Source organism: Macrobrachium rosenbergii, chromosome 54 (genome assembly GCF_040412425.1).
Source record: "Macrobrachium rosenbergii isolate ZJJX-2024 chromosome 54, ASM4041242v1, whole genome shotgun sequence".
NCBI lineage: Eukaryota > Metazoa > Arthropoda > Malacostraca > Decapoda > Palaemonidae > Macrobrachium > Macrobrachium rosenbergii.
Window position 1 is genome coordinate 22,139,790 of NC_089794.1, and position 22,485 is coordinate 22,162,274.

Here is a 22,485-nt window from a genome sequence, read left to right on the forward strand (position 1 = left end):
AAAGCATAATAATAATAATAATAATAATAATAATAATAACAACATCATCTGTTGGCTGGGGCAAAGTTCAGAGGTCCAAACAAGGCCTCTCAGCCTACTCCCTCTCACGCTTTCCCTCACTTATACGAACCGCTAGCTCTTGGGCAAGGTACCATGCCATCATGAAACCAGTTTAATTCAAACCAACTCAAGAGTTTTAGCTCAGATTGTTACTCAGTATTCCTGAAGGTTCCATTTTGATGTCCGTTATAAAAAAAAAAGTCTAAATACGGTGTGGGAATAATAATAATAATAATAATAATAATAATAATAATAATAATAATAATAATGGTGCAATGTGCATAGGCTTAAGTCTAGTATGTTCTAGTGAGCCAGTCTTCTTTGTGGAAATGGCTTTAAATTAATAATAATAATAATAATAATAATAATAATAATAATAATAATAATAATAATAATGGCGCAATGTGCATAAGTCTAGTATTTTCCATGGAGCCACTAGCGACCTCCAATAATAATAATAATAATAATAATAATAATAACACTTCACAAACTAAACAAGAATAAAAATCCCTAAGAACTGAGCCCAATGAGCAAAGGAAAAAAGAAAGGAATAACGATAAAATAAAAAACAAAGCGACAAAGATTGCGCTAAAGCACATTAAGACATTTCTCCACGAACTTTCGGTTACCGACCCCTTTGTGGGCTATATACTCTCCTGACCCCTCACTGGCCTTCAAGGTCACGCCTGTGAGAGCCGAAAATGTTGGCTCATCCACGGACGGCGAGAGAGAGAGAGAGAGAGAGAGAGAGAGAGAGAGAGAGAGAGAAATTTTCAGTTTATTTCATTTGTACAATAGACCTGAGGGTGTTCAAGAGAAAGAGACAGTTTATTTCATTTAAGCAATAAACTTGGGAGAGAGAGAGAGAGAGAGAGAGAGAGAGAGAGAGAGAGAGAGAGAGAGAGAGAGAGAGAGAGAGAGAGAGAGCGGATTATGAAATTGTGGAATTTACACCATTTCAATAAATGTTATGACATTTCCTTATTTCTAATAATTCAACTGCAGAGCAACAAGTAACATATATATATATATATATATATATATATATATATATATATATATATATATATATATATATATATATATATATACAGAAAACAAAAAAATCATTCAATTTAATTATCTGTTTAAAGTCCATTTGCAGGAATTTCTGCCACTTACCTTTTCAGCGAGCGAAAGAGCAAAAGAGAGAGAGAGAGAGAGAGAGAGAGAGAGAGAGAGAGAGAGAGAGAGAGAGAGAGAGATTCCTCAAGACCTCGTAGAAGAAGAAGATGAAGAAGGACCTTCAAAGTCCCTCGCGCAATTATACGGAAAACGTTGACTCGACTTAGACATAATAATAATTCCCCCAACAAAAGCTTCTTCTTATCACTCGTAAACACTATCAATTCCCTTCTAGTGGAATTCACTATTCTTTCAAGAATCACAATCTTACACTATTTCAGTGGAGAGAGTCTTTTTAATCTCGTTCCAGAAGCGTTTAAAAACGCACGGACATTATAATTTCCACACGAGAGGTTGAGTCGGTCTCTTGCGCACAATACGGAGTCGCTGGCAGCACTGTCTAGTCAGTGGCAGCGGACCGCGGGTTGATTGCTCTGCTACTCTTGTGTGCGTCTGTGTTTGGCCCAACGTGTCGTACGGCTTTTAAATTCCCGATATATCTTTTTTATTATCGTTCTAACGATAAAAATTAGCATTCAAGAGAACTTAGCGACTACAAAAGACGATATTTAATTGATTTCCCAAGTGTCTGATTCTTCAATTCTTTCCTTTTGACGGAAACAAAAGTGTACGAAGTATCGCCACTTTTTCCTCCCCGCATGTTGCGTGAAGAATGATGCCATATTAGGGTTGACAATTTTTCCCCCGCCGACAACAATCTATCACGGAGGGAAATCGAAAGATCTGTGAATATACATAAAGATTCTAATGTCTAGCGAAATGGAAATGGTTTCTGAAGAAGTACTGAAGCCTATCGCCAACAAAATACACGGTGGAAAACGCTGAGAAAAATCGAATAAAAACTTGAAGAATTCCCTTGTGTCATCAACAACGGGTCGTCGTAGTCTCTCTTTCTCTCACAAGCCGCGTTGGGGGAAGAAGAAGCGAGTTGGGGCGGGGGTTGGATGTTGTCCTGGGTTGGAGGGAGACGACAGGGAGGAGGGAGGGGGTAGGGGGGAGAAGGGCAGGGATTAATGATGGTGGCTGGTTGGGAAGAAGGAACAGCTTTCGGGATAGCCGGGGAAGAACTCGCGAAATAACTTTGAGGAGGAGGCGTTGCTTCACGAGTGAAATTAAGCAATGAAGTGACTTTCACTTGAGCTTTATCTCAGATAAAAAAAAAAGGCATTTGACAATTATAACTAACGGTTAACAAACCCCTTTTGAAAATGGTTGGCAAAATCGTCACTTAGCTCATAAAACAAATTATTTATCCCGCTCTATTAAAGCTTCTTAAGGTTAAAAGCGTAGTTATCTTGTAAAACTACTGAACTCTAAGACGAGTGAGCCCTGTTATGCAAGATATCACGGAGATATTGCAAAGGCACTAAGAAAAAGTAACCTTTCTCCAAAGAATAGGCCTACGTACTTGACTTGTTTAGGCCTATACCATCGAATGGCGTTTGGGAAACGTCATGTGGAGATACAGGCGCTTGATAACGGTAGATATTTTGACTGACTTTCCCCCTAAAGAGTGACTAATGACTGGAAAGTAACAATAGTAGCTCCGTCTAGGCTAAATTGGCCTGTACCCATGTCAAAAATGAGGTAATACATGCAACTACTACAAAAAAGGAAGGCATTATGCAGCGGTCGTGAGTTTTAACGCTGGAAAGGTAAAATATGAGCCATACAGACAAATGCTGCCCAGCTAAAGTAGAATTTTTATTAAAGTAAATGCTGCATAAATAAACCAAGGGTCATGCAAGCAACTACCAAAAAAAGCAGGGTCATACATTCAAGTACTGCAAGCCTGAAGCAAGGATCTTGAGAGCAAATACTATCAACGTTAAGCAAGGGTCTTGCAGGTAATTATCATGCAGATAAAACAAGGGGTCACTCAAGCAAAACCTGCAGAGACTGTGCTCAATGCAGCAGACACCACAATCTCAAACACTGGAGGAAAGAATGCATTGCCATCAAGTGTAAAAATGTAGAGGATATTCTCTTTCTTCCAGCTGGATGATTTCAGACAATATTCACCAGTAAAATGTAGTGAAAAATTTTATTAAAATGCTGAAAGGAACCACCTGTAGGTCAATTTGGGCCTTGAATTTGTTGAATAAGCTGATATTCTTCAGACACAATTTTATCCGTTTTACAAATCCCCGTATAAATAAACTGTGAATTTCAGGCACGAAGATAACTTTAAGTATGAATAAGATGAATTAATGTTTGTTGAATATTTTACATCAAGAATTCACCTTTTTCTAAAGAAAATTATTCTTGATTCAAAAAGGTATTTCCAGTATCGATAGCGAACATGCTGCTGCAACGCCAGTTATAGGAGAGCAATGAATAAACAATCTTCCCTTAAAGGGAAACCCACAGAGAGAAAAAAAACTCGATTAAATCCTGTACAGCAAATGGACCCCTTGCAATTCTGAGTTCAGAATGATTATTTCATGCTTTGCTCTGCTTCTCACAGGATGCTGAGTTCAGGGTAAGAAGTTTAATTAGATTTCTCAGAGGTCAGTAAATTATCTTTTTTTTTATTCTAATTTCCAACCTTAATTTAGATTGATTGATTGATCGAATATAGAGTTTAGATTGATTGACTGATTGAATATATAGTTTAGGCCAACGGCCAGGCACTGGGACTTATGAGATCATTCAGGGCTGGAAAGAAAATTGAGGATAGGTCTGAAAGGTGTAACAGGAGGAAAACCTCAAAGCAGTTGCACTATAAATCAATTGCTAGGAGAGGGTTGAGGAAAGTGAGATGGAAGAAAGAGAATATGAGCGGAGGTTCAGTAGAAGGAACGAAAGGGGTTGTAGCAGCTAGGGGCACTACCAACCCCGCCCTATGGGGCTTCCCCTTTTCATAGGCGCCACGAACAAACACCAAACTATTTTCTCCCCCGGGGTTACGTTTGATAAAAAACATAAACACGCAACGTTAAGAAATGAGGCGGATGTAGGGGCGGTTGGTTCCCCCTCCGGTCGAGGTACGAAAATAATAGAAAAAAAAATATTAAACCAACACCATTTCGCCGAAAATAGAGCGAGGGGTCTTCCCTTCATTATCTTTCCCCCCCTTATCCTGTCTGTGTACGCACTTGATTTAACTACACAACACGTTATCTCAGTCAAAGGGTCTTTCTCTGGGCAGTTTCCTCTCTCGCGTTTTTGGTCACTTTTCGCGTCTATATATAACTCTCCCCTGCTCTACTTTCTTCTCTTCCCCGAGTGCCGTCAGCGCACCTCATGCGGTACACTGTAGGCATTACTTGAGGTTCTTTGCAGCGTGCCTTACTTAGGCCCCTGGCTGCATACCCTTTCGTTCCTTTTACTATGCCTTCATTCATATTCTCTTTCTTCCATCTTACTGTCCAACTTCTCCTAACAATTGATTTATGTTGCAACTGCTTTGAGGTTTTCCTCCTGTTACGCCTTTCAGACCTTTCACTGTCAGTTTCCGTTTCAGCGTTGAATGGCCTTAGTTGCCCCAGTGCTTGGCATGCATGTTTAAAATCTATAGATCAATCAGTCAAATTCTATTTCTTTCGTTTATACGATTTTAGATATTTAGGCATTAAAGCTTGTTGAAGGTTGCTATTCACTAGCTTCGGAAGTTTATTTGCTCATTATAGATAATAAAACTTCTACTCAGTATAGTATCTTTTAAAATAGTCTTTGCAGTACTACAGCAGTATATAGTAGTTCGCTGCAGTATCAACATTTGTGCTGTGTCCTTTTGAAAACAACTCACATAACAAACGCAGTGCCATTTCCACTAACTAAAATGTTTCTTTGGCGCCAAAAGGCTCCTGAGAAAGGCACTGCAGAACAGTAAAACCTAGGCTGCTTTTCTGTTGGCACAAGATCACCCACTTCCTCTTCCTAGGGAGCAGTCGTCGTAACATGAGTGCCACCAGAGGGCCCAGCAATAGGAGTCCAGCCAGATGGCCAAGTAACAGGAGTGACTTGAAAAGGTTCTGTCACAGGGGTTCCACTAGGGGATGATCCGATGACAGGTGACAATGCTGCCCTATAAAATGGAAAACTGCAGTATCTGCAAAAATTTCAAAATTGAGATATGCCACCTACTGGGCTCGTGAATCACGAATACACAAGTTACTGCAGTTTCAGAATGACTCTTCAGTGCTTTATTTAGGGGGTCACATTTACAGTATCTGCAAAATCAGTAGCAAGGCAAGGGAAAACTGCAGTATCTACCATTTTTCTCAGTTTTGTATTGTTTCAGATACTGCAGTCTAAAGGTAATGGGAGGTCCACCAGCAGGAGTGAAACAACCTGAAGAGGATTCAGTCTACCAGGGGAAAGTCCGGCAATAGGAGATTCAGGAACAGGAGTAACACTGGAAGAAGGCTCAGCAACAGGAGTGATACCAGGAGGAGGTCCACCAACAGGAATGTTCAGTAACAGGAGTGCCACCAGATGAAGTTCCTGCAACAGGATTGCCACCTTCAACCCTTCTACTATCACATTTCTTTCTCTTTAAATTACCCCCTTCAATCCCTCACCTACTGGACTGGATTCTAGAATTTAGGCCAAAGGCCAAGCACTGGGACCAATGACGTCACTCAGCGCTGAAAGGGAAACTGACAGTAGAAAGGCTTGAAAGGCGTAACAGGAGGAAAACCTCTCAGTTGCACTACGAGACAATTGTTAGGAGAGGGTGGCTAGCAAGATGGAAGAAAGACAATATGAACGGAGGTACAGGAAAAGGAACGAAAGGGGTTGCAGCTAGGGGCCGAAGAGACGCTGCAAAGAACCTTAAGTAATGCCTACAGTGCGCAGCGTGAGGTGCACTGGCGGCACTAACCCCCTACGGGGCATCCCTCTCCTATCTCTCTCTCTCTGCCTCTTTCAATCTCCCTCAATCATCAAAATCCTCCTCAATCATCTTTTAGCAACCTCACCCAACCCCTTTTCCAACCTTAATTCCTCCCGGTAACCTCAATCCCATCTCCAATTGGCGTTGTAAACCTCCTGTTTGAACAGCCAAAAATAAGAAGCTCCACGCCCACCCTCCATCCAATCCTGCCCTTCCGCTCATATCCTCCCCTTCCTCTGTTTATCATCCTAACGTCATCCTATCTTATATTTATTGATAATGGAAAGGTGGAGAAAGGGGGCGGAAGCTGATTTGAAGAGAGGAAGGGGGTGGTGAGGATATTTCTGAAGTCGGTAAAATGGACAGAGGGGAATAAGTGATGCATTAATCGCTAATTTTTAGCTTTCTGTAAAAGAAAACTATTGTGCCGGCTTTGCCTGTCCGTCCGCACTTTTTCTCTCCGCCCTCGGATCTTAAAAATTACTGAGGCTAGAGGGCTGCAAATTGGCATGTTGATCATCCACCCTCCAGTCATCAAACATACCAAATTGCAGCCCTCTAGCCTCCTCAGTAGTTTTTATTTTATTTAAGGGTAAAGTTAGCAATAGTCGTGCGTCTGGCAACGTAACAACACAGGCCACCACGGCCGGCTGAGAGCTTCATGGGCCGCGGCTCATACAGCGTTATACCGAGACCACCGAAAGATAGATCTGTTTTCGGTGGCCTTGATTGTACGCTGTAGCAGCTGTACAGAAAACTCGATTGCGCCGAAGAAACTTCGGTGCACTTTTTACTTTTTTTTGTCAGTAAAAATTATATTTTACCGATAACTAATTTTATAAGTTAATAAGCGATGGAAAGTGACATTTCATAGTGATTTGTCAACAACGATAAGGACAAAGAACAATTATTTATTGCGTCTCTCTGACAAATTCATACGATTCATCATTTCTCAGTCTTTGTTTAGTGTCGGAGAAATTTCAGTCCTGCTCTATAGGTTTGTAACAAATTGATATATAGAATCGAATATTCTGTAGAATTTAGGCCAAAGGCCAAGCGCTGGGTCCTATGAGGTCATTCAGCGCTGGAAGTGAAATTGAGAGTAAGAGGTTTGGAAGGTGTAACAGGAGGAAAACCTCAAAGCAGTTGCACTATGAAACAGTTTTCAGGAGATGGTTTAGGAAAGTAGGATGGAAGATAGAGAATATGAACGGAGGTACAGTAAAAGGAATGAAAGAGGTCGCAGCTAGGGGCCGAAGGGACGCTGCGAAAGGCCCTAAGTACCGCGTACAGTGCACCACGTACTTAAGGTGAACTGACGGCAAATTGATAGATTAAAACAAATAACTGCATAAATTTACGTAAATACTGATAAATAAATGAACAAATAAAAAGAGACTGAACTCAACGTCCATAGCGAATAAAATCAACAAGAACTTATAAAAAAAATTAGCAAAAGACTCGCAGGAATTACGTGAAGCACCCCAACCTCCCACCCACGCCCTTAAACCCCCCACCCCTTAGCTCATCCACCTCCCTAATAAGCCACAAGAGAGAGAGAGAGAGAGAGAGAGAGAGAGAGAGAGAGAGAGAGAAACAGGTTTCATTAAGATCGCGATTTCCGGTCACATACTGTAGAACGCATGCGCCATCATCATCATTCCCTTCGAACAAAAATCTTTTGCGGTTTAACCGAAAGACGGGCTCTTCAGTCTAGACAAGAGATTGTGACTAATTTCCGCAAATTGGCGTCGCAAAGCCTGTGGCCATCGACACTGAGATTTAGAAAGTGTGGATATATAACCATGGGTCGCCAGTAGAATGAAAAATATTTAAAGAAATTAAAGAGTTAAAACCGCCAACCAAGAAAAACGAATGTGCAATTAGTCTCAGTTACTTTCCTACTGTTTTCGGTGACCACTTTCGAGAATTCCAGGTTAGAAATGAAATCTCGTCTCTATATTCCCAAAATGCGAGGAGGAAACCCTCGCATTATCGAATATTAAACGATCTCTTTACGATGTTTTGCACGTGAGAAGGAAAACCACCAAAGGAGGAAGAGAAAGGGTCCGGGAAACCATTTACAGATTCGGTGCACGAGAGACCCTGCGCTTCAAGGGATGGGTCTACTGTAGGTCTTTGGAAGATAGTAGCTTTGTCTCTTACGGAAGCTTTGGACTGATTGTCGTTTTGAATAATAAAACTGAATATAATTGAATTGTGTCATTTACGTTTATACGATAAACGAGAGGTTATCGTAAACGGGAAACCATTTACAAATTCGGTGCACGAGATAGGTCTAGGCCTTAGGAAGATAGAACCTTTCTCTCTTACGGAAGCTTTGCACTGATTGTCGTCTTGAATAATAAACTATCATTCAATCCTTGAGTCACGTGCGTTTATGCAATAGAGATGTTATCTTAAACCGGAAACCGTTTACAAATTCGGAAGACCCGGCACTTCAGAAGATAGGTCTAGGTCTTAAAACGACACTTAAAGACTTCGTGGGTCTTGCAGAAGATTTGGACTGACAGTTTAGCATAACAAAAAAAACTGAATATCGTTCATTTTTGTGTCAAGTACGTTTAGACGATAAACAAAGGTTACTAAATACCCTTAAAACTGAAATACTGAAGCCACAGATAAATCATATCTTTAATATCTACGTTTCTCAACAACAGTTTGTTCTCACCAACCCTAGCCGTACACCGCTGCCAAACCTATTTGTGTCGTTACGTATATTCTGAAACTAGGCCCGTTGACTTTGTCCTAATCAACTTGTTAGTTCTTTTCGATAAACTTTTCTTCCTAAGGTCAAGATATTTTGGCACAGTCTTCCAGACACGCTGGACATTGATTAGACTTGAACCGCCGTCTCTCTGGTCTAATACGTAGATCTGTCACAACCTTTGAAGGTTGCTTGATAGGCAAATAACCTAACCCTTCGTTCGACTATTTCACTCTGTACACTATCTATCCATTACATTCTAGATTCCCCAGACCGTGTCCTTTCACCACAGCATTTTTGGAATACAGTGTGTGTACTTAAGCTAGCCTGTTTTCAGTATTAGTACCATAGGACTACATCGAATCTAAAGTAACAGGGAAAAGTGTCGAAGCCAATTTTTCGTAGATAATGACCCCCAAGGTTTCAGCCCGGTATGTATCGACCTTTGCGGCGTGTTCAGGACAAGCCCGTTGGGAATGACCGTAAAAAACGTATTAACTATAAGATAATGACCCCCAAGTTATAGTAAATTTTTCCTTATGACTATCACAGGCCACTTAATGTGGCTTTTTCCTGACTTTTCCAAGCCAGAATTAGACTGACTTTCCATGTGACTTACCAGCCACCACTATCGCATGTTTATTAAACCTCTTTCAAGCAAGAGTTGCAGCCTGACTAACATTTAACACCATTCACATCGTTTCAAAGAGTTCAAGATTCGTTCAGATTATCAATATGAAGTGATGACAATTTGTCCCTTGAATCAGTAGTTATATTATTACCCATTCCTGAGACTTTCGCTGCCCATGGCAGCACTAACCCAGTATCAAATAAAAGACTTAAACAATGAACGAAGTTTTGTTCTATAATCCTAATTACAACTTCTTTTAAACCCAAGGTTGAATGACTGGCTTACGCAGAGCAGTCGTCAAATTAAGCCATAAAAACCTAAGACGAGGATTTAGAGAACGCCCATTCATCAAAAACTGCAATATACAGTTCTAGGCTAAAGCCAACTTCATCCGCAGACCTAAAACCAGCAATTAAGACCCCCCCACTACAGTTAGGATTAATTTCAGACATGCAACCAGAAAAAAAAAATCTTACTGTTAAATGTTAAATAATTCCTAGCCTTGTCAATGGCAGTATTTAAGATTTTCACTGAAGTCAAAGACTGGCAATCAATTACCCTAATTTTTACTTTCGGGTGGTAATCAGTTACCCGATAGTATTTCTCCCTCTAACCTGAACGAGTTCTAGCTGAATAGAAGATAGAATTATAGCAAATACGTCAAAGGCGAATCGCTGGGACTTTATTTTAAATACTATGTTTCTAACACCAGCCACTAGGTTGATGTAAATATACCTTGAATCATAGCTAGTATGCACCTTAGAGATTCCATATTTCCAAAGCTTCTTTAGTCACCAGCCTCTACTTTTAGTAAATTCTTATTCTGCACTGTTTGTCTAAGTTGCATTACTAGAGGATCAGCCATTGTTGTAAATGCATTTTTCTTATTTTTAAAATATCGTAACTATTTGTTACCGGCCCGATTAAAATAAACAGTACATCAAATAGCCATCGTTACCTATATAAAATAGGAGCAATGATAAACTCAAAAGCATTTCAATTTCCAGAGCACTGACCTGACAGTTTTACTCAATTTACCTTAAAAAACTTGCTTTATTATTCTGGCTATATAAATTGCCCTAGTTACCTTTGAATAGGTTTTTACCAACATGTACATTTTGACCATAGAATAATACCTTTGAACAGCTTTTGAATAGTTTTATTATATCAACAGGTCCATTTTGACCAAAGTTACATTTGAATAATTTCTTTATTATGCCCACTAGTTAACAAGGATTCTTTTAAAATTTCCATTACTTCAGTGGTTTACATAGAAATGCTGTTTTTCAGTTTCAAATCAAACCATATACATACAAAAAAAGCTTAATCTCAGTATTTCCAGGGTATAGAGGCAACACCAAAACATGAAAGTTATTTATTCAAATTTATTTGGAGAGAAAAAAAAAAAAGGAAACTGAAATTAGTAACAGGCTTTCAGTGCAAAGCTGTAAGAGTTTGCGAAATGCTATACTGATAGTGAATTTGACCTTTCAGTTAAATAATTTTTGGCAAGCTTGCAAGGTTTTTGAAATCAAAAACTTTGCGGGATTTTATAAAGTAACTCCGAGGCTCAACTCTCACCATTTCAAATATTTTACGTTGAACGCAACCACCGTTGGCGTTCACAATATAGAACTCCAGCCTCATCTCCCAACACCAGTAGACAAATCCTGCAAGAAAAAAAAAACACGACAGAAAGGGTCTTTGGACAATCAAGAATCAGTATTAGCCTACCCAACTAAAACTAAATCAGTTGAACAGAAAATTTTATTGGCCTAGCAACTAAAATCACGAAATGGAAAAAAAAAAAAACACCCTATACCGTTATCATAGTACACAAATCCATTTTTTTTAAAAGCCTTTGACCAAAGTTAAGTAACCAGAAAACCCATGACCAGTTTCGAGCACCAGCTTATGGTACTAATAAAGTGGCCAGGGAAACTACCTTTGCAATAGGTAATTACCAGCATGTACTTAAAAGAAATTATGAAGTCCTAGCATCAGGCAAGGTCAAGTTAAATACTAGTACAGTAAAACTACCAGAGTACCAGTACGTTGTATTCAAGTAACCAGTGGTACCAGGCATGTAGGCCGACAGCTTGCCAAAGCTAGGCCGACATGCACATGGCATGAAGCCTCCCAAACATCACTGACAAAACTGGAATGCTTTACATTCGTATAGGCTTAGGTTTGTTCGCTTTATGTATACATTACTTAAAAAGGGTTTGTTTGGCAAATTTATACTACATACAGTAGGTTCGGCTGTTTTTGTACTGGCATAGATTTACAGCTGGGCCTAAAACTGTAATAGTGCTAAGCTTCAAGTTGAGATAACTGCCTTACTGACAATTACTTTCAACTCAAGAATTCAAACTAACATTTACGTTCACTAAATCCAAAAAAATAATGTACATAACTGTCTTGAGAATTTATCTAATTAAAAAAATAAGTAACCGCCCATTCAATTCAATTATAACTAAGCGAAACTAGATTAAACTAAAAACCGAAGTTTATCCGTAACCTGTACATTAAAGAACGTCAGAACTGACATCTCTCCAGCCCTTGATAAACTTAAAAACAGTTTAGTTAAATACGAAGCGTAAATACTAAGCGAGCTTGAAAACTAAATTAGAAAGATAAGAGTATATAACAGAATAAAAAATTCAAAAATATAACCAAACACATTTAAGTTACTTTAGTAAAGCTCACGTTAACCCCTAACCAAAGCTCACGTTAACCCCTAACCAAAGCTCACGTTAACCCCTAACCAAAGCTCACGTTAACCCCTAACCAAAGCTCACGTTAACCCCTAACCAAAGCTCACGTTAACCCCTAACCAAAGTTCACGTTAACCCCTAACCAAAGTTCACGTTAACCCCTAACCAAAGTTCACGTTAACCCCTAACCAAAGTTCACGTTAACCCCTAACCAAAGTTCACGTTAACCCCTAACCAAAGTTCACGTTAACCCTAACCAAAGTTCACGTTAACCCCTAACCAAAGTTCACGTTAACCCCTAACCAAAGTTCACGTTAACCCCAACCAAAGTTCACGTTAACCCCTAACCAAAGTTCACGTTAACCCCTAACCAAAGTTCACGTTAACCCCTAACCAAAGTTCACGTTAACCCCTAACCAAAGTTCACGTTAACCCCTAACCAAAGTTCACGTTAACCCCTAACCAAAGTTCACGTTAACCCCTAACCAAAGTTCACGTTAACCCTAACCAAAGTTCACGTTAACCCTAACCAAAGTTCACGTTAACCCCTAACCAAAGTTCACGTTAACCCCTAACCAAAGTTCACGTTAACCCCTAACCAAAGTTCACGTTAACCCCTAACCAAAGTTCACGTTAACCCCTAACCAAAGTTCACGTTAACCCCTAACCAAATACATTTAAAATACATTTATACATTTAATATACATTTAAGTTACTTCAGTAAAGCTCACGTTAACCCTAACCAAAGCTCACGTTAACCCTAACCAAAGCTCACGTTAACCCTAACCAAAAAAAACTTAAAACCACCTGAAAGAAAAAGCTTCATTATGGTTTACGGTTAAAGCCCTAACAACCCTCCCCAGAGCTTGCCCGGTAAGTCCTAAAACCTACCGGACAAGACACATCGGGAGAGCCCTCCGCCCCTACAGGGGCACCGCCCCTGTAGGCGGTGGAGGAAAAAAAAAAAGCTATGATTTGAGATAGTAAATTGAACATGAAAATTACAGACGGATCGAAAAAATGTAACATTAAAACTTACCTAGATAGGTGAAACTGATATTAGGCCAGACCTGAGTAGTTCAGCTTTCACAAGAGCAGTTAAAACGAAGCTATCCTTGTCGCCAAGCGAAGCTATGCAGTTTTCGTAGTACTGGGGTCAATTTCTCACAAAAACGGTTTCTTGAAAAATAAATCTTCAGAACTTGCCAAGTTCTGATCCTCAAAGTTCCTGAAATCTAATAAAGTATTTAGGATTGCCAAACTAATCGCCAAAGCCTAAAATTTAAAGGAAATTTAAATACCTTGTTATAAAAAATCCATTTCAGTGTAAATCAATAAATCCATGAATCAAAACTACATTACAATTATGATACGAGAACTGAAAATCTCCACTTATTTCTGCACTGAAATCATTTCATTCAGATATTCATAGATAAGAAAACTAGTTTCCATGAAAAACAAAAACTTATTCTGAAACTAAGGTTAGGCTAATGCCATCAAAAGACATTTAGTCGAGGTGTAAGGTTTAGGCTAATGAGCGAAAAAAACTACCTACGGTTAAGTAAATTTTAAAAACTCAATTGGAACTAGGATTTGATTAAAACCATGGACGAACCCCACGTACTTGAACTAGGCCTACTATCGGCTAAAACCATTAACAAAACCCATCTAATGGGAAAACAAGGTTACGCCTAAACCAATAACAAGACCAAATTATGAACTAAAGTTAAAAGCTAATAATAAACCCACAGAAACCAAGCGTAACTAGAAATTAAGAGGCTAATACAACGAACGAAAACCCACTTAAGGGAAGACTAGCGTCAGGCTAAAACCATGAACAAAACCCATTTAACTGGAAGCTACGGTTGGGCTTAAAGCCGCCTTAGAATTACCACCGAGTGATTGAAACCGAGATCACTCAAAGTTGGAAGTGTACCCCAGTACACAAAAGCGTAGCCTTTAAACACTAAAACGACAAATACTGTTAAACAACAAATAAAAACATTGTCACTAACCTACACGATAAAAATTGAATTACCCCCAAAACTCATTCACCGTAATGAACTACAGCCTAACAAAAAAAGAAACTTAAAACATACACAACTTAAGCTACAGAATTTCTCCGAAACAAAAGTACTCAATACGTCTACCTCCTAGTTGCCTCTATGCCACCAACAGTCTTAAAACCACTCTCGCATTTTACCAAAAACTTCACATTACTATCAATAATATAAAACCTACTTACCCCTTGGTCAAAAATGAGGATTATCACCCGCGAAACCTGAACGCCCAACGTAACAAAACACAACTAAAAGCGAAGAGGCAACTGAAAGAAACTCAAGTTGTTTTAACAGAAATCAGCTCTGGGTGGCGACTCGCCGCCAAGGACAACTCAGCGACAGATTCAGGGGCGGAATCTTTACCCGAGACTAAATCGTCCTTGGATTTTCTTTAAAGGGAAACTTTAAAACAAAAACTTAATGGTGCATTAGGAACACTTATCTGATATTGCTTTAGATTCATTTTAAGTTCATTTTTTAGACACAGGACAAGTCTTGGAGGGTGGGTGACCAACATACCAATTTCCAGCCCTGTAACCTCAGTAGTTTTTAAGATCTGAGGGCGGACATAAAAAAGTGCGGACAGAATAAAGTACGGACGGACAGACAAAGCTGGCACAATAGTTTTGTTTTACAGAAAGCTAAAATCAAATAAATTTTCATTCGTCCGTCACGCAGTGGAGTACTGTAGGTGTTAAGGAAGTATGTCACTAACCTGAAGCAGTTCCTCATTGGCAGAGTCGGTAGAGTTCTCGGCTAGCACTCTGCTAGTCCCGAGTTCAAGTCTCCGGCCGGCCAATGAAGAATTAGAAGAATTTATTTCTGGCGACAGAAATTTATTTCTCGGTATAACGTGGCTCGGATTCCACAATAAGCTGCAGGTCCCGTTGCTAGGTATAACCAACTGGTTCTTAGCCACGTAATATATGTCTAATCCTTCGGGCCAGCCCTAGGAGAGCTGTTAACCAGCTCAGTGGTCTGGTTAAACTAAGGTATACTTTAACTTGTGTAGAATTACTGATAAGAGACCGTAAACCTGTATGGATGTTTTGCAGTTTTAACATTAATATTAATATTCAAAAATGAGCGAATCATTGTCATAAGCGTTTCAGGGGTGGATATACTTAGGAGAAACAGTTGTAGAAGGATAATGCAAGGTGGCTTTGGGTGTTTTGGAATGATAGTATGGGGTGTATTTTTGGTCGAACTAATATTAAATTGTTTTCGCTAGAACTGCTGAATTAGGATGTGAACTTTTAAATTAGACATTTATAAGCGCTTTAGTTTAAGTGGTAGTACACAGGGTATAAATATACTTTATAGCAACAACACGCATTCACGTATATATCTTATACAGGCAGATAGCGAAACCAGGCATTTCACTAACTGCCTGAAATTTCAGGCAGATGGCGAAATGCACTCAAGAGACATTTGATCCCCAAGGGGCTAGTACTAAACACAGCGAAGTACAATTGACCCCCAGGGGCTAGTACTAACCACGGCAGAACAGCGTAGGTGAGTCAATGTTTCGCCGTGTTTAGTACTAGCCCCACGCAGTTTCGTCATGTTTAGTACTAGTCCCTGGGGAATCAAATGTCCCTAAGCGCAGTTCCTGTAGTATATAGAACACACACACACGTATCTATCTATCTATATATATATGTATATATATATATATATATATATATATATATATATATATATATATATATATATATATATATATTGGAAGCAAGACATTCCTAGGTCTAGGTATTTGGATGTCAGATGTCAAAACGAAAGACCTACAGCAGCGGTTGGAAAGGGGTTTCAGTGATACAGGTAGCCTCGTGGCATTTTCCTACTTCATTCTACGAACTTCTTAAGTTCACTCAATGTCGAAACTCGGGAAGAGAATGAATAGTGACTTTAGTATCGCCATGAGCACTATAGTTTGAGCCTAAGTGCTCAACTTCCTCCTCCTCCCGCCATGCCCCTCTGAAGCCGTTGTGCTGAGCTTGGAGTTATAATAATAATAATAATAATAATAATAATAATAATAATAATAATAATAATAATAATAAGTCTTTGTGATAGCCACAGACACTCCAAAGACCTCCTCTCATCTTTGAATAAAGAAGAAGAAGAAGAAAGAGAAGTGGAGGAAGATGGACTAGGCCGATGCAGCTAACCGTGCAACTTTATCTGGGCTATTCTCGTTTTCAAAAGACGAATGGCCGCCGCTGACAAGAACCGACGCCTTTGTCCCAGGAACCGATCATCTTCAATCTCTCTCTCTCTCTCTCTCTCTCTCTCTCTCTCTCTCTCTCTCTCTCTCTCTCTCTCTCATGCACTCGGGGACTCACAGGATGAATGCAAAAGATCTCAGGCTCTCTCTTTCTCTCCCTCTCTCTTATCTCGTTAAGTTAGCATTCTAGACTTCTGGTGACTAGTTCACTTTTGATTTATGAAAAATATGAAAAAAAATGTCTTATGGATGGATGATACATACATATATATATATATATATATATATATATATATATATATATATATATATATATATATATATATAAGCTTCATTGATAACTCGCATTTCTCACAGCGAAAGACTATAAAAAAATTACATTCCTCTCAATCTTACATAAGAAAATTAATCGAAAATCAATTCAGTTATGACTTACACAAGCCAATTTTAGCAAAAAATCTAGATTTACCAGTATGCAAAAGTAAATGGACACTGCTTACGCACAAACAAGTTGTCTTTAGTTTCCTTTAAAAAAAAAAAAAAAAAACTAGAAACATATTTGTCATTGGTCTAAAACTCTAAAAACATCCTTGCCTTTAAATACTGCATAAATTGTCCTTGTGGACTGACGTGACGTCATCGATAACCGTCTTCCGGGTAAAAACACTTCGTTCTCTTTCAATTGTCGCTTCGTTTTCGAAGGAGTTTATTATTGTTTTGTGTGGTTTGATCTTGAGACTGAAATATTGTTTCGCGGTTTCTTGGTGACGATATAGGCCTAATCTGGCGTTCGCTCGACGTGTACGTATTGAAGGATGGAACCTGAACTGTCTTCGGCGAGGTAGGCCTATAATTGTATCCAGTATTGTTTAGTGTGAAATAAGTGGCTAATTGGACAAATTTGGGTGACAACTTTCAGTATAACTTGGTTTTTAAAGTTTTATAGTATGTCTTTAGTAGTATTTTGCTAATGTCTTATAAAACCGTTTTATAAGGTTGTGATTCTCGTGATTTTAAGCTGTTCAGTGAATGATGAGTTTTGACGTTCGTAACGAGTCATTTTGTAATTATACTTGGGTACTTTTTCTGCATTATTTTGTCTTTAACTTACTTTCATTTTTTTTCAGTACTTCGCTGTATTTGTTTCATTAATATGGTACGCTAACCTACCAAACAGACCCCGTTTTATGGACTTCTCGGATTATTATCTTGATTTCTCATTTTTTAGCAATTGGCCCTCCATTAAGTTTTCGTGTTTTGATAGTAACTACGGAATCATATTTAGTCGTAATGTGTCTAGCATCCTTCGTATATATTATATTTTTTTCCAGTTTCAGGTTCTGTCAAGTATAACGAATAATATAACTTGTCAACGCTGTTATTAGTGGTTTCCTCTTATAACCGGAGATTACTGGAGTTCAGAATAGGCAAGTTTTGAATTTGTTTAGGTTAATGTAGAACTGGTAAATGATTTCATTTTTCAAATAACTAGTTCTTACGTTTCAAATTGTCTGGCTATAAGCTTAGTAACTCGCTTAATCGTGACCAGACCAACTTCCACTATTTAACGTAGAACAACTAAACTTATATTCAAAGATTATTTCAAGATATTCTTTTTTTAAACTTTTCAATGTGTTTGGTTATCTTTCAGTGGTTCACATGATTGACAGCAGATCACCCTGGTATCTTAACGTAGTATTATTGTAATTATTTAACTTTCAGAAGTTCGTGGACTGAAGCATAAACGTTCTGAAGCCATGGTAACTTCACTGAAGCTCTAAGACTAAAATCCTTTTTCGACAATTGGAACCAGAGACGAACTGCCTTTACTACTCTTACGTAACTGGGATAAGTTACTCTACAGGTTAGGTCTAACGGTTCAAATTTGTTATACTACGGTTAACTAACTTTCCTTAAGTAACTTTCCTGGTTAGGTCTAATGAATCAGATTTGTTGTAGTATAGCTAACGTCCCAGCTTAGGTCTAACTATTCAAATTTTACTCTGGTTAAGTAGCTTTCCAGGTTAGGTCTAATGAATCAGATTTGTAGTAAAGTTAACTCCCCAGCTTAGGTCTAAAGATTCAAATTGGTTGTACTATGGTTAAGTAACAATCCAGGTTGGGTCTAAAGATTCAAATTTGTAGAGTTAGGTAATTCCCCAGGTTAGGTCGAATAATTCAGATTTGTAGTACTACAGATAAGTAACTCTCCAGGTCAGGTCTAAAGATTCAGATTTTGTCCTGATTAGGAAGAGGGCTTGTAATTAACTTTAAATTAGTCATGTTTATCCAAAGTGTTTCTTTTTTTTTTACCTCCACCCCTAGAGGGCGGCGCCCCTGTAGGGGTGGAGGGCCCTTCCCATGTGTCCTGCCCGTAGGTCTTAGGACCTACGGGCAGGTTCACGGAGGGGTTTCAAATTTTCAGGTGTTGAGTGTAATGGCTGAAATTTTAAAGTTAATGAATTTTGACTGAAATTTCTTTTAAATTAAGATAATGTAAGCTGCTAATTTAGGTTCTAGTTTATGCTTCAACGTAAATTTAAAATTAGTTTTTGTATGCTAATAGCGATATCGAAATTTAAGTCCACTTAAGCTCGTATCAAATTTTTTCTCAGATCATTTCAGACTTTAAATTTAAATTTCTGAATTCATATTTTAATTTTCTCAACTTGAAAGAGCGTAAACTTCCGAAAATTAAGAATAACTATAACTATATTAACTATATTTTGCATTATTAATAACTGTTAATGTAACTACTTAATTCCTAGTGACAAGAGTAAAAATATTGCGTCTTTGAAAAATAACGTAAAATATAACTTGATAAAGCTAAATGTAACTGGTTGTCATAACTTTTAGGGTATTGAAAAATTGATTAAATTTGCCATATGCTTAACTTTTGCTTAACATTAGCTCTAATACAATTACTAGTTTCTTAGTAATGGTACTAACAATAAGCCAAACTTAGTTATGGTACGATTACACTGAGCTAAGAAATCTTAGTTATGGTACTAATACAATGAGCGTCTCTTGTCTATGCTAAGGAGAGAATGAGCCATTCTCTTAGGTATGGTGTTAATGCAGTGAACAAAACTAGGCTGATATAAAGTTTTCAGTTTTAGGCCTGATAATCTCTAGTATAAGGTTTCAATAGGCCTTTGCTTAAGTTTTAGACGGCTAACCCCCTCTTTGTTGCTCAGCAGACCTAGCCAGCCTAGTTTCTCTCAGGCTGGTAGCCTATGCCAATTTCCTACCTCGTGTTTGCACTCCCAGGCAACTTAAAAGTGCTGGTGTATTTGGCTACCATATACTGTTAGCCTTGACCAATTCAGTTCTGTAAACCGGTGCACCTGATCAATTTTTTGTGCTGGCGTATCTTAATACCAGATTACTACCATTGGTTTGTACCCCAGGATACTAAGTTTTTAGTGTTCAAGCCATCCTTAACCTGCTGAAGGTGTTTGGTGCTTCCAGGTGGTAGAAACTTCTACCGAATTTTGGTTTCCTTGGTAATTATTTCTGCCATTTACTGGTGACCCTGCTATCAGGGATTCTCGGCTCTTGGTAGCCGTGGTGCAAGGCTCTAAAAATTGTGTAAATATTCTGTGCCTGTGGAAATACTTCATGATCAGTGTTTGTACTTTGCCAAATTTTTTTTTTTTCAAGATATCCAAGTGTTATTTTTTTCCACTTTTTCCCCATTGTAGGATTGGTCTACCGGTGATCAGTATAAATTACACGGAATACCTAAGATTTAATGCAACATCCGGAGCTTCAAAGTAGTAAGTATTGAAGCAAGTAAGAAGCAGGACTGGAAACGGCCATAAATGATCTTTCTGAAGCTCCCTCCGTGAAGTAGCTGTTGACACTTCAACAAGATTTTAAAACATTGCTTTCGTTATTGTAAAAGTTTTGCCTTCAATAATTTGTGGCTCTTAAGTAAGCTTCCTTACTAATTGTCAAATGAAAATCTACAGCCAATATTAAGATATTAATTACCTCGATAGTTTAATTTTCCAACAGCCAATTTTCATTTTTTTTAACCTTTTAAAATATTGCTTTCCTTCTTGTGAAAGTTTTACCTTCACCAATTTTTTTTTTACTGTAGCTCTTGAGTTAGCTTCCTTACTAATGGTGAAATGAAAAGCTACAGCAAATATTAAGACATTAGTTATTTTAAATTTCAAACATTTACTGATCAAAAGTTGACTTGGTTCGTCACTCCATATGTACAATTCACTTGAATACTATTATCAAATAGTTTTGGTGTTTTACTCTTCACCTAGAAACTACATTGAAACTAATTAATTCAGCTGTTTTCACAAAATAAAATTTGACCTTATTGTTTTAGTTTGGCAAAGATTGGGATCTCGTATTTTGAAAGCTGTTAACAAATATATTGGTTAATTCACCTGACGGTATGTGAATGAAAGTTTCTGATCATCAATTCTTTTGAAATAAAGTAAAAACTATTGAGTATTAGTAACTTAATGTCCAGTACTTACTCTCACAACTTAAAGGTAAACATGATGTATAAGGTTAAAATACTTTATAAATTCAAGGTAACAACAGCCAGTAATGTTACGCAATGAACTTAAGTCATATCTTGAGTACCTGAATTTATTACTGGTAATTGGCTATTGGGTGGTTAAAGCTGGTCTTGCTCAGTGAGCGTTGTTCATTTATGATAAGCGGTGTACCGCAGGGCGTTCATAACATGCCAAAGCTATTTTACTTGTGGAACTTACCTTGTATTTATAGCTTCAAGCGAGATTATCGGAGTTCAGATGGGAAAGTGATGTTTATCGAGAGACACGTAGGAAGACTTAGGGACTGGTGTGAAGGTTTTAAGCTGAATGCAAATTAAAACAATTTTATGCAAAATACATTGAACACAGTTTGTGTATAACTAGACTCCAAAGTAAACGAATGGTGTTTCTAGTTCAGAAGATGAACCTTATTCACATGGAACGCGCATACAGGGACCATTAGCTTTAAATGAAAGCTTCCAAAAAATATGGGGATTATTAAAGTCGCTGCAGCAGGCCGTAGAATATAGAGAAGAGTCAAAGATGAAGTGATTTAGTATTGTAATGCATTGCGTCTAAGCATGATATATGTAGGTTCTAACTGCTCAACATTGTAATACAAATTCTAAACTAGTTTAGTTTCCCTGACTTTTTATTAATACGTAAATAAAAACGGGAGTGAGTTGTTTGCTAAATGCAGTTCTGTGAAAAATTTCTAAGAGGTACAAAACATTTATTTGACCGGTTTTCATAGTTAAGGCAAGTCTAGACAGTTTATACAAGTCTAGACTTTATATAGTATTTTATTTTCGTGTCCCACGCTCTCTCTCTCTCTCTCTCTCTCTCTCTCTCTCTCTCTCTCTCTCTGTGGTTAGCTGTATCGCTTCATATTCATGTATTTCAACGAAAATTAAAAATCGGCTAGTTAAATAATTATGCAAATTACGTTGGCTGTCATTGCGGAAGCATGTCACTTAACCTAACCCCTCCCCCTTTCTCTCTCTCTCTCTCTCTCTCTCTCTCTCTCTCTCTCTCTCTCTAAGGGTACACGAATTAATTCATGGCATTGGCAGAGGGAACATCTAATTCATTAAAAGCAGATTCAGCAACGCGATTATGATAATTGAAAGGTTTAAGTCTGGTGCCATTTGAATACCCGGTGACATTACCATAAAAAAGAGAGAGCAATTTCGCATGGAAGGGAGAGCAGACGAGAGTGAGTGTTTAAAATGGGTAACATTGAGCCTTTCCAGAAAGACAAACCACCTCAATCAGTCTTCAGCAAAAACCCCTTTTTCTGAATGACAGATCTAACGTTGCCAGCTGATCAGCTGATCTTCTCGTACAATTTCGTAGAAGAGAGAGAGAGAAGAAGAATAGGAAGGATAAAAACATTCCTCGAGCAAGAGGCGATTTTCTCAGCTGGTCCCCTTGTAGGATTCCTACGAAAAACAAGATGAAGAAGAATCAGCTGGTGGCGTAAACACGGTCTCTCTGGTACATCGGTGGCT

At 38.3% G+C, this 22,485-nt stretch overlaps 1 protein-coding gene and 2 long non-coding RNA genes across 7 annotated transcripts in view; 1 reads left to right on the plus strand and 2 right to left on the minus strand.

Moving 5' to 3' along the window:
• The window catches only part of LOC136834854 (uncharacterized), a 175,857-nt gene extending 174,202 nt beyond the window's left edge, over nt 1-1,655 (minus strand). For 2 of the 4 annotated variants that reach the window (XM_067097645.1, XM_067097642.1), the window contains exon 1: nt 1,496-1,626. The gene's annotated coding sequence lies outside the window, so the exon portion shown is untranslated. Of the gene's footprint in view, nt 1-1,221 lie in introns of all 4 variants that reach the window. The other 2 variants (XM_067097646.1, XM_067097643.1) reach the window with 2 other exon arrangements.
• Nucleotides 1,656-10,682: 9,027 nt separating this feature from the next.
• Nucleotides 10,683-14,948, minus strand: LOC136834522 (uncharacterized). 2 transcript variants are annotated; one of them, XR_010851836.1, is made up of 3 exons: nt 14,407-14,948; nt 13,201-13,396; nt 10,683-11,114 (listed from the first exon to the last, which is right to left on the minus strand). It is a non-coding gene; the product is annotated as an uncharacterized lncRNA (long non-coding RNA). The 2 variants fall into 2 exon arrangements; XR_010851837.1 differs by having other exon boundaries at nt 13,201-13,389; nt 14,407-14,947.
• A 2,168-nt stretch (nt 14,949-17,116) lies between these two features.
• LOC136834856 (uncharacterized) lies at nt 17,117-20,707 on the plus strand. The gene is made up of 4 exons (XR_010851899.1): nt 17,117-17,289; nt 17,780-17,875; nt 18,171-18,312; nt 20,153-20,707. It is a non-coding gene; the product is annotated as an uncharacterized lncRNA (long non-coding RNA).
• The last annotated feature ends 1,778 nt before the right edge of the window (nt 20,708-22,485 follow it).